The 11,304-nt window shown below is 46.8% G+C and overlaps 1 protein-coding gene and 1 long non-coding RNA gene across 2 annotated transcripts in view; one reads left to right on the top strand and one right to left on the bottom strand.

Moving 5' to 3' along the window:
- Positions 1-1,491: 1,491 nt before the first annotated feature.
- LOC116907966 lies at positions 1,492-9,372 on the bottom strand. The gene is made up of 2 exons (XR_004388858.1): positions 9,309-9,372; positions 1,492-1,811 (listed from the first exon to the last, which is right to left on the bottom strand). It is a non-coding gene; the product is annotated as an uncharacterized LOC116907966 (long non-coding RNA).
- A 255-nt stretch (positions 9,373-9,627) lies between these two features.
- The window catches only part of Ulk4 (unc-51 like kinase 4), a 287,817-nt gene continuing 286,140 nt past the window's right edge, over positions 9,628-11,304 (top strand). The window contains exon 1 of the mRNA XM_032911193.1: positions 9,628-9,997. The gene's annotated coding sequence lies outside the window, so the exon portion shown is untranslated. The remainder of the gene's footprint in view (positions 9,998-11,304) is intronic.

Below are 11,304 nucleotides of genomic sequence, written 5' to 3'. Positions count from 1 at the left end.
AGAGGTCATTAGGTCCCTTGGCACCTGAGTCACAGGCAGTAGTGAGTCACCACATGGGTGCTAGGAATCGGACGCAAGTCCTCTGAAAGAGCAGCCAGTGTCTTAATGGCTGAGCTATTTCTCCAACCCCTGGCAATGTTTTATACAAGAAAAAAAAAATGCCCTGGACATGGTAACGCATACCCTTAACATTATTAGCACTTGGAGTGTGAGATAGATGGAAGCATGTCTGTGAGTTCAAGGCCAGCCTGATCTACGTAGTGAGCCTTAAAAAAACAAGTTTTATTGGTCCAGATGGTAAGGTCACAGTTTTACAGTGGTGCATGAGGATATATGATTGTCAAGCAGTACTGGGAGCTGGGAGCCTCATCCCCGGGGAAGACACTGCTATTTATAAATGGCCAGGGGAGGGACACGCATCATCACACCACACTACCATGTTGGAAGTGATTATCTGTTGATCAGAACTGGGGAAAACCTATGGAGGGGACACTGCTGCGGCTCTGCTCCTCTCACCTCTCTAGCCTTGTGGTACCGCCTCTCCTCTGGCCTTGTCCTCTGACCACTAAAACATACTCTGTTCCATCAGTAGCTGGGTGTTCTGGGAAATAGAAGGTTCTATTCTAGAAATTTCCATCTCGTGTTCCCTGGGCAATGTGTGATCTGCACAGCCTCCTGGACTGCCTTCGTTGACTAGGCATCCACCTGTTTTTATGCTGATAAAACACCCTTCGCTGACGACCTTCCTCTCCCCTCACATTGATCTCCTGCCCAGCTTCTCACCATCATTCACAAATAAACTGCCTGCATAGCCCCTGGGAAGCTGAATCAGGAGGATCACAAGTTCAAAGCCAGTCTCAGCTACACAGTGAGCCCACATCTCCAAAGAAGCAAAAAGACACACTGGGGACTCAGCCCAACTGTGATGCCAGATCTCAGGGAGTAGAGGAAGGGGTAATCAGATATTCAGGGTCATGCTTGACTTCTTAGCAAGTTTGAAGCCAATTGGGCTACAGAGACCCTGTCCAAAAAGCTTTTTACTCTGAATATTTTGGGGGTTACTCTGGGCGAAAGCCTATGCTGTAAGCCTATTGTGCTTAACCTTGTGCTTGTCCAGGCTTGAGACATCAGCACAGAGGGACTGCGAGGAAACCTGAGACTGTGATTACGTCACACCGAGGGAGGTGAGCCGAGGCGGGGCGAGCAGTTTCAGTACTGTGAGGAATGTGGAAAGAAAACAAAAATCCCAGCGCTGTTGGGCTCAGCACCAGCAAGGAGAAAATTCTTCCTCCTGGGGCTTCTAAATTTATCAATTTCAGCAAATGAAACGGTGACCCAAGATGAATAACTCCCGTTTCTCTTGCTGAGATTCATGAATATATCAGCCAATGAGAGGCAGCCTCCGGAGAGTCAGAGACGAATAAGCCAATGAGAAGCAGCCTTCACAGCGTAGCCCTAGGCAGTAATAAAGGCGACTTCTTAGGCCGAATGTGACTAGGGAAACTTAGTTTATTTAAACTGCCTCACCTCATGCAGGGCATGCTTTCTCAGCAGAAAGCGAAGGACAAACCGGTTAGCTGTAGCGATAACTTCAGAACTTCAGGAACAGGGCGCAATCCATGCCTTTCAGAAGGTGATAAGACTGCAGGGTACGTCCTGTCCACAGAAGAGGTCGCAGTTGGTGATAAAAGCTGAGAACCAAGGACAGGCTATCCAAGTGTCCTGGGATGCTGCTAAGAGGTGGATCTTCTCCGTAATATTGAGTCAATCTTGGGTTTCCATCTAAACGCCTTCATCCCCTAATCCTGGCTCTGTGGAGGCAGAGACAGGACTCAGTGAGCTCAAGGCCAGTCTGGGCTACATGAGAAATGATTCAGTGGGTAAAGAAGCTTCCTTCCGGGGTTGGGGATTTAGCTCAGTGGTAGAGCACTTGCCTAGGAAGCACAAGGCCCTGGGTTCGGTCCCCAGCTCCGAAAAAAAGAACCAAAAAAAAAAAAAAAAAAGAAGCTTCCTTCCAGGCCTGAAGACCCGAGTTTGGTCCCTGAGACCCACGTAGTGAAAGGAGAGAAACATCTCTTGCAAGTTGTCCTCTGACTCTGTCTCTCTCTGTCTCTGTTTCTCCCCGCCCCTCCACACAAAGCATGTGCACAAATATATGCACACACACTAATATGATGTATTTTTAAAAGAGACTAAAATTCTCCCAAGTAGAACTCCAGAAGGTATACAGATTTCTATTCTCAAGAGGTAAAGTAAACAACAAAACTAGCCAGGATAGAGTTCTTGGGAGGGAGAGGAAGGAGGATCAGGAGTCCAAGGCTATGCTTAGCTATACAACAAGTTCAAGACCAGCCTGGGTTATATGCAACTCTGTCTCAAAAAGAAAGCACCAATCACCATTCTCTAACTGTGAACCACACTGGTGAAAATCAGAGATACCTGCACTAGTGCAGTACCTGAAGAGGTCAGAAGAGGGCACCAGACCTCCTGGAATTGGAGTTTACCGGCTGTCATGAGCCACTGTCAGTGCTGGGAACTGAACCCAGGTCCCCTGCAAGAGCATCCAGGGCCCACAGCTGATGAACCATCTTCCCAGCCCCCGACCAGTAAAACTTAAACCAAACACACACACAATTAATAAAATTAAGAAATCCAAAGTACTTTGAAATGAAAAGTTTTGGTTTTTTTGAAGATCTAGTTTTTTTTTTTTTTTTTTTTTTGTTTTTTATTTGAAAACTCTCTTATGAGAGGATGTTTTACTGAGGATACACATAGCATTTTTCTGGAAGTGGCCTGAAAAAGGGCATGTGGTGTTTTGCCGGAGCAGACACTTGAGAGAACACATTTGAAAATGTATAAATATAACCAGACAGACAGTGGATGACGCTGTGTGATATCGGTTCACTTTGCTGCTCTTGACTGGTCATTGTCTGTCAGGACTTTGTAGAGAGAGATGCACCAAAACACTTTTGGTGGTGTTCTAGTGGCTTCTCGTCTTTCCTGTCGCTTCCACGGATGAGCCAGTTGGGAGAACCTCCTGTTTTAGGTCGTCTGCCATTGCTGACTCAGGAGCAGTGTTTGTGAGTGGACTGAACTATGGCTGCTGATTCATGTAAGCTAAAGTGCTCAAATCCTGACAACATGGATTGGATTTGCCCCCCAAAAAAACTATTTCTAGGGCTGGAGAGATGGCTCAATGGTTAAGAGCACTGACTGCTCTTTCAGAGGTCCGGAGTTCAATTCCCACACCCACATGGTGGCTCACAACCACCTGTATTGAGTTCTGATGCCCTCTTCTGGCTTCCAGGTGTACATGCAGACAGAGCACTCATACATTAAATAAATAAATAAAAATTAAAATAAAACTATTTCTAAACAGGTATAAGTCCTCTCTCGTTGGATTAACCTTTCTTTCTACTACCTCTGGTGGGTGATGGGCTAGAAGGGAGGTAAAATACTGAAGTATACTAATTAAAATAGGCTTTAAAAAATAGAAGCATACAGGACTTATTAGTAAATCATTGTTTAAATATGAAAATAATAATGTTTAGAAAAGAAAGTATGGGGGTTGGGGATTTAGCTCAGTGGTAGAGCGCTTGCCTAGGAAGCGCAAGGCCCTGGGTTTGGTCCCCAGCTCCGAAAAAAAAAGAACCAAAAAAAAAAAGAAAGAAAAAGAAAAGAAAGTATGCTGCTTTTCAAAACTCTGGAAAAGTTTAGGAGATGTGGGTGGAGAGAGAAGGTAGGTCTGACTCTCTGTCTGGGGAAATACATGTTGTTAACTGTGGGAAGTGCACAAGAAGTGATGTCTCTCTGCTGCAACTAAACATACACCAAAACCAACTGAAGGGAGAAAGGGTCCATCTGGGCTCATGTTTCAATGGTGCCATCCATCATGGTGGAGAAGGCACCATGGGAGAAGCAACTCATGGTCAGGGGGGCAAGGGTGGCTAACATCTGGGCAGGTTAGGAAGCAGATATGGGACAGAAAGTGAGGCCAGACTATAAGCCTCAAGGGCATTCCACATTGTTCAGCTTCCTCCAGGCTAGTGCCACCTCTCACAAGTTCTACAAGCTCCAAAAACAATGGCACTGCTGGTGGCTGAGATTTTACATGTGAGCTGGTGGAACACATCACATCCAAATCATTAGAGAAATCTAAAAGAAGTAGCTGCAAGAGATCCAATCAACAAAGCAGGACAAAGTCAGAGCAGATCCAGAAATGTGACGAGGCCAATCCTGCTTCCACAGTTACAGAAAACAAAAGTCTAAGCAGTATATTAGAAGACTCCCGGGGTGGGAGAGATGTTCAGAGGCTGAGGGTGCTTGTTGCTCTTGCAGAGGACTCCTTGCCAGAGTCCATATATGGCAACTCATAATTGCCTGTAGCTCCAGCTCCAGTGGATCTGGCCTCCACAGGCACTGTACTCACATGTGGTGTGCACGAGTACATGTACAGACACACCACACACACACACACACACACACACACACACACACACACACACACACACAGAGTACCCACATGGCGACTCACAACTATCTGTAACTCCATCCAATACCAGCACCCTTTCTTGGTATCCTTGGGCATTAGGCACTCATATGGTTCATGGATATACATGTAGGCAAAATACCCATACATATACATATTCTCTACAATAAAATAAAAAAACTAAAAAAAGAGTATGCAGTAAAGTCTCTTTCTCTCACTCACGCATACACTCACACATATGCACACATGTCTACATATTCACGCCCCCTCACATCCCCACATGCACACACACATGCACACACGCTCACACACGTGCACACATGCACACACACACACTCCCACACACATGAAATGAAAGCAACCCCACTGTGCCTCATGTGTCTTCCCTTGGCACGTGTTCTCTTTTCCCTTTTCCAGTAAAATGAAGAATCTCAGGAATCACCAGTGTCTTGCAGAAATGCTTTCTTTCCCTTTCCCTTTCTGTCTCCTGGGCTGGACCTCCAACAACACAGGTGTGCCTCTGGCCCATTGGTCTTCCACGCTGTGCTCTCTGATTGTCTGTCCCAGCCCGGCTGACAGGAGGCTGTCCAGGCTAGTTAGAGTTGATTAAGACCAAGGAAGGCAACGGGATGCTAGCCAGGGTAGCCATGGAAAGACGTGGTGTTGATATGTCTCTCATCCCCAGTGCAATGGATCTGAGGCGGCTCCACTCAGATGCCAATCCAGAGGGAATAAAAACATAAAAACATTTAAGACAAATACCTGTGAAATGCCGGAATGAGGCTATGCTTTCCCAGGATCGCTAAAACTGATAACGCAGCTGGAGAGTTGGTTCAGCGATTGATCAAGAGGCCCCGTGTTCAACTCCCTGCCCTCGCACAGCAGCTCACAGCTGTCTGTAACTCTCCTTCAAGGGGTCCAGTTCCCTTTTCTGGCCTCTTTGGATGTCAGACATTTAAAAATCAATGGTAAAACCATGATGTAAAATCGAGGACAGATGCAGATCATGCAGAGCTTAGGGTGATGTCTAGATACCTAAACAACTGGTCTTGGTCAGCAAGCAAAATATAGCATATAGTCTTATAAACCAAGGGCCATTTCTGTCCCAGCAATTGACAGGCTCTGAGCACCTCAGGACCAGAAGGCTCAGTAACAACTGTGAGGATGCTGATCTGTGGCTAGGGGGAGGCTAATCACCCTCTTTGTTATAGTAGCCAGGACTCTGTGGGTCCTTGGATAAATCAGATAGAAACTGTTTTAGTTCAAGAAAACTCCAAGAACTTTCACGAATCTTAGGGTGTTCACGGAGATGGGAGTGGGGGAGGAAGGGTTCGATACACAGAAAATACTTTTCAAATGGAATTCTTTCTCTACTTTCCTCCCCAACACTTTCCCAGCTCTCCCTGTGGGAAGAGGGACAACCCTAGTATGGTCTGTCTAGGGAATGTGGCTTGCCCTTTGGTGTCCTGAGATTAATTAACATTACCATATTCAGCATTTGTTTTATGGATTTGCAGTCCTGTAGACTAAACCTATGGCCTAATATATGTTAGACAAGCACTCTACCTCTGGGTTACATCCCTACATTTTTGATAGTTTAAAAAATATATTTTATTGTGACAGATTTCATATATATTTGTGTGTGTGTGTGTGTGTATGTGTGTATGTGTGTGTATGTGTGACTCCTCTTGTATCACACTCAATTCCGTATCATTCCGTTGGATGCAGTCTATCTTAACAGTCCCCTCCCCCACCCTGTGCAGCTTTGCTCCAGCCCATTCTAACTGCAGACATCAGTTCATTCATAGCATTTTGGTGTCTCTGGACTTAGTAAGTCCTTTATGGACATGCTATTATCATGGTCTGGATTGAGAGGAGTCACCACGACCTGGTAAGTGTTCACAAATCATTTCTTCTTTGGTCGTTGATTTCATAATTTCTTTTTCAAGGCTATATGGTTAGTTTGCCTTTTGCTAAAACAAGTCACCTTTATCAGATTTTCTCACTAAATTTTGGAAAATGACATTTAGCAGGAAACACATCCAATAGAGTGAGTTGTCAGGTCTCCGTGGCTTAGAACATAACATAATCCCAGCCCCCTGGGATGCAAGGCAGGAGAAGAGGAGCAGAAACCCACTTTGTCTGTGGGAACTGAAGGCTTTTCTCTCCCCAGACTTCCTCCACGCTGTCTGTGGTATTAATAACTCTCAAAAAGTCTTTCTCTGCAGATAATTAAAAAAAATGAGACAAGGTCTTATGTTGCTTAGGCTGGATCTAACTCGTGGGCTCAATCAATACTTGTCTCTTAGCTTCCCAAATATAAGGGTATCAGTGCAGATAATTTTCTTCCTTTTTTATTATAAATATTTAAAACTAAAATTATGGACTTTCTCCTATAAGTACAAAAATAGCCTAAGGGAGAAAGAGTGATAACTTGGAAATAGAATTTAATGCATATATTAAAATTTAGAGCTATAATGAGGGGGAATATCAAAAATTCCTAAAGAGAGGGAGAATCTTACTGCTAGTATAATTGCCTAATTATTCTTAGGAGTAATAAAGTTATATTTTAAATCCCTGTGTTTGCCAACTAATTCCTAGGTGGATTAAGTAATCTAATATAGAAAGGAAACAATAATAAGAGAAAGATACAAATCTACTTGTAAGAATGAATCCTTTAAGCTTGAAAACAATTTTTTTTAAAGATTTATTCATTTATTATATGTAAGTACACTGTAGCTGTCTTCAGACACACCAGAAGAGGGCATCAGATCTCTTTACAGATGGTTGTGAGCCACCATGTGGTTGCTGGGAATTGAACTCATGACCTCTGGAAGAGCAGTCGGGTGCTCTTAACCGCTGAGCCATCTCTCCAGCCCCTTGAAAACAATTTTTAAAATAAGGTATGTTGGTTTTTATTGCCATTGTGACAGATTCATGAAAGAAATAATTTAAAGAGAGAAATTCAGGGCTGGAGAGATGGCTCAGCAATTGAGAGCACTGGCTGTTTATCCAGAGGTCCTGAGTTCAAGTCCTAGCAACCACAACCACCTATAAGGGGATCTGATGCCCTCTTTTGGCATGCAGGTGTATATGCAGATAGAACACTCAGACACAAGATCAATCAATCAATCTTGAGAGAGGGAGGGAGATTGATTCATTACAACGCACAGTTTCAGTCTGTGGACCTGCGGCTTCTGGCTCCCAGCCAGGTAGAACAGCAGGAGGGGCTGTTGGTACAGGGCTGTTTACTTCATGGTAGCCAGAAAGCTGAGAGAGTATACAGGACAAGATACCTCATAGGCCTGCCTCCAAAGACTCACTAACTTTAGCCAGTCCCCACTTTCATAACTACTTCTCAAAGCTAGAACAACTGTCCTCGTACATGTGGTTAAATACCAAATTGAGGAGGAACACCAGCTGGAGAGAAAGCCTTCGACATGAGTCTAAGGGGACACTTTTTATCCTACTCTGTAACATAGAGGTGAGGAAAAACGCTGATGTCACCTACCACGTGGGAATTTATCCTCAGACACAGAAACAGAAACAGAGATGTTCGCCAAGTGTGGTGTGCAATCCTGTTCCTTTGGTTAGCCGGCTCAGTCGGTAAAGTGCTTGCCACACAGGCTTGAGGACCTGAGTTCAATCCCTAGCAACCACATAAAACCTGAGCGTGATGGTGCATGCTCATAATTCTAGGGCTGGGGTGGTGGGGACTGGTGGATCCCTGGGGCTTGCTGGTCAGTCAGCCAACCTTAACCAGCCATTCCCAGGCGCCAGTGAGAGACCTTGTGTCAAAAATAAAACTAAAGAACAGCTCCAGAGGAGAGCACCCAACACTGACCTCTGGCGTCCATTCACACGCTCTCACAAACGCAACTGTCTTCTAGGTCAGACAACTGCCATCTCCGACTACTGAATCGGCCCAGGATCATCACAGCAGGCCTAGTTGACTATTGGCATTCCGTCCTAAGAGAGGACAGGAGGGTCTTTGGACTTTCACCTGAGCTCCCGACCACTCATCCCAGTCATATATATTTTCTCCTAATTACGTGTGGAGCAGGGTGTATTGGAGAGGTCCTAGATATACAGGCTGAAGAAGCAGGGGTGGGGAGGGAGTGCCATCTCATGTGGCTATGGGGAAGCCATCTTCCATGCCGGGCGAAGACTTTCCAGTGCTTTGGACTCGCCGTGCTCCGGTCTGTAACCCCTCATCCGGGCTCTGTACCTAAGCCTAACAAATTCGCTGGTTCCCGAGCATGAGCTGTGGTGGAATTATACTTTGGTTTATCCTTAGAAACTTAGAGTCCTATCGCCCCACCACCACACCCCAACCCAGAAAAGGAACTTTAGCCCCACCTCCACCTCGATCCTGGCAGTAGAATTCTGCATCAACTGAGTTGGGCTTTGTTCCTTCCACAGATACTGCCAACCTACTCTCACATCGGAACGGAAATTGGATCACTCCTGTTGGGGGCCACCCTGGGCTACACAGTAAAACCCTGTTTAAAGAGCAAACACAGCAAAACGGCTAAAGCTGTGACGCTCTGGGATCAGGCAGACATGAAAGACTAAGTTCCACCAAGATCTGCGGTGCCCGCAGCTTGGGAGGCTGGAGCCGTGCGGTTACGCTGCCTTCCTGGTGGGATCTGATCACCACTGCGCACCCTGACTAGAGGGGACGATCGGTCCTAACTTCGGTCCGCTGAGTCTGCAGCGAACAATTGGCTCCAGGCCGGGAAGTTTCCTGAAGAGGCTCAGAGCCCCGCGCCCCTGGAGACAACAGTGGGCAGACCTTGAAGAGAACCGCTCTACCTACGCCAATCTCCGGCCACTTCCGGCCCACGCCTCCTAAGGTCAGCCAATCAGCGCCATGCATCGCCGGCATCCTACTTGCTGTCATGGAGACCCGAGGGCGTGTAAAGCCAAACGGTCTTGCCATGGTGCTGTGTGAATCTTGCCATTTCTCCCACCTCAGCCTTGGGATCTTTCTAGAAAGGATTCACTGGCCTTAGGGTTGGGAGAAGGTGTGCCCAAGAATTCTCACTTCCGGCCTCAGCCCATAGAGCCGGAAGCGCTCTGCCAGTCAGCATCCGGTTCTCTTCTGGCCCTCTGCTTGTTGCCATGGAGATGGGATGGCGGCGTCCAAATACTGAGGGATGCTCGCCAGCACACCTGGGAACTGCTCACGAGTCCCGACTCTTTTTAGCTTCTAGTCTTCCCTTAGGCCAGCGAGATCATTTCATTTCAGAAGTAGTGCGAGGTCCTTAGTGTCGCTGGATGGGCGCGTAAACTCGGTCACTTCCGGGTTCCTGGGTAGTGATCAGCCAATCAAGGTCCCGCTCCTTTTCCCGCGTCTCGCAGGTTGTCATGGTGACGCAGAGGGCTCACCCACGCGTCCAGGGGAGTTGGCCAGGTCTTCGGGTGCCTCGGTTTCCTCTGTCCAGGCTGCGGCCTCACCGTGGCAAGGCAAAGCGCGTGCAACTCCGGTCCCCCACCATCGTGCAGGTGGGTGGGCAGCTGCGGCTCCGTTTCTGGTTACATCTCCGAACCCGCTTCATTCTCATCAGAGGCGTGGCCACTTCCACCAGGACAGCAACTTATCTAAAGTCTTACTTTAAAAAAAAAATGTTTATTTATGTGCGTGTGCACATGTTGAGCGCTTGCGGAAGCCAGAAGATGGTGTTGGATTCCTTGGAGCTGGAGTTACAGGTAGTTGTGAGCCACCCAGTGTGGGTGCTGGGAACAGAACTCAGGCCCTCTTCAAGAGCAGTATGTATTCTTAATGGTTGAGCCATCTCTCCAGTCCATTGATACAGTGTTGACAAAGCTTCTTGAACATGTGTGAGAGAGTGTGTGTGCATGTATGTGAGTGTGCTGGTGCATGCACCTGTGAGTGCAGGCAGAGCAGGGTGGCAGGTGTCTTCCTCTGGTGCTGTCTCCAGACAAGGTCTAGCCTGTCAGTGAGCTCTCTGGGTCCTCCCATGTAGGAGCTTCAAAGCTGGGATTACTGGGTTTCTATGTGTGTGTGTTGAGGATTTGAACTCAAGTCCTCACAAGCCTGCAGAGTAAGCCCTTAACCAGGTGAACCATCTTCTCAGCACCCTGTGTTCCTTTGTAAAAATGACATTTTAAGCAGTCGTACAGTTCAGGGCTTTACTATGACATTTTCCCATGTCTGTCACTGTGTTTTGATTATGCCCGCCCCTCACTGTCCTCTCCTACTTCTCTTACCCCTTCTGCTTCTCCTCTTTCTCATCCTTGCGTAGTCATCTTGTGCCTTCACAGGACTTACATTTGTGTCTTGATTTTGCGCGAGAGGAAACATGGTGTTGTGTCTTTCCTGCCTCTCATGACCCTTTGTTTCTGTCTCTCTTCCCTTTAGGCTGATTTTTCTTGCCCATAGTCCTCTGTCTACTCCCATGCCCCATGTATGGCATATGTTTAAATCTAGGGTATATACTGTTCGGTTCCCACTCGATTCCGCCAGAGTGAGTGCAGTGTTTGTCTTCCTGGCTCTGGCTTACCTCATCTGAATCACCACAATGACTTTGAATCTATTCCTCTTCCTGAAAACGATGTCATTTCATTCTACCTCTCCCTTCCCACCTTCTCCTCTTCTTTCTCCTCCTCCTCCTGCTTGGTTTTTTTGAGACAAGACTTCTCAGTGTAGCCATGGCTATTCTGGAACTCGCTCCATAGACCAGGCTGGCTTCGAATGCAGAGGTTTGCCTGCCTCTGCCTCCTGAGTGCCGGGATTACAGGTGTGCTCTCCACTGTCAGGACGGAGTGTGTTTCTTACACTACCTTCTCTG

Source organism: Rattus rattus, chromosome 8 (genome assembly GCF_011064425.1).
Source record: "Rattus rattus isolate New Zealand chromosome 8, Rrattus_CSIRO_v1, whole genome shotgun sequence".
In the NCBI taxonomy this organism is placed as follows: Eukaryota; Metazoa; Chordata; class Mammalia; order Rodentia; family Muridae; genus Rattus; species Rattus rattus.
The sequence above is the reverse complement of the archived record's forward strand: the minus strand, read 5'-3'. Positions and strand labels throughout refer to the sequence as shown.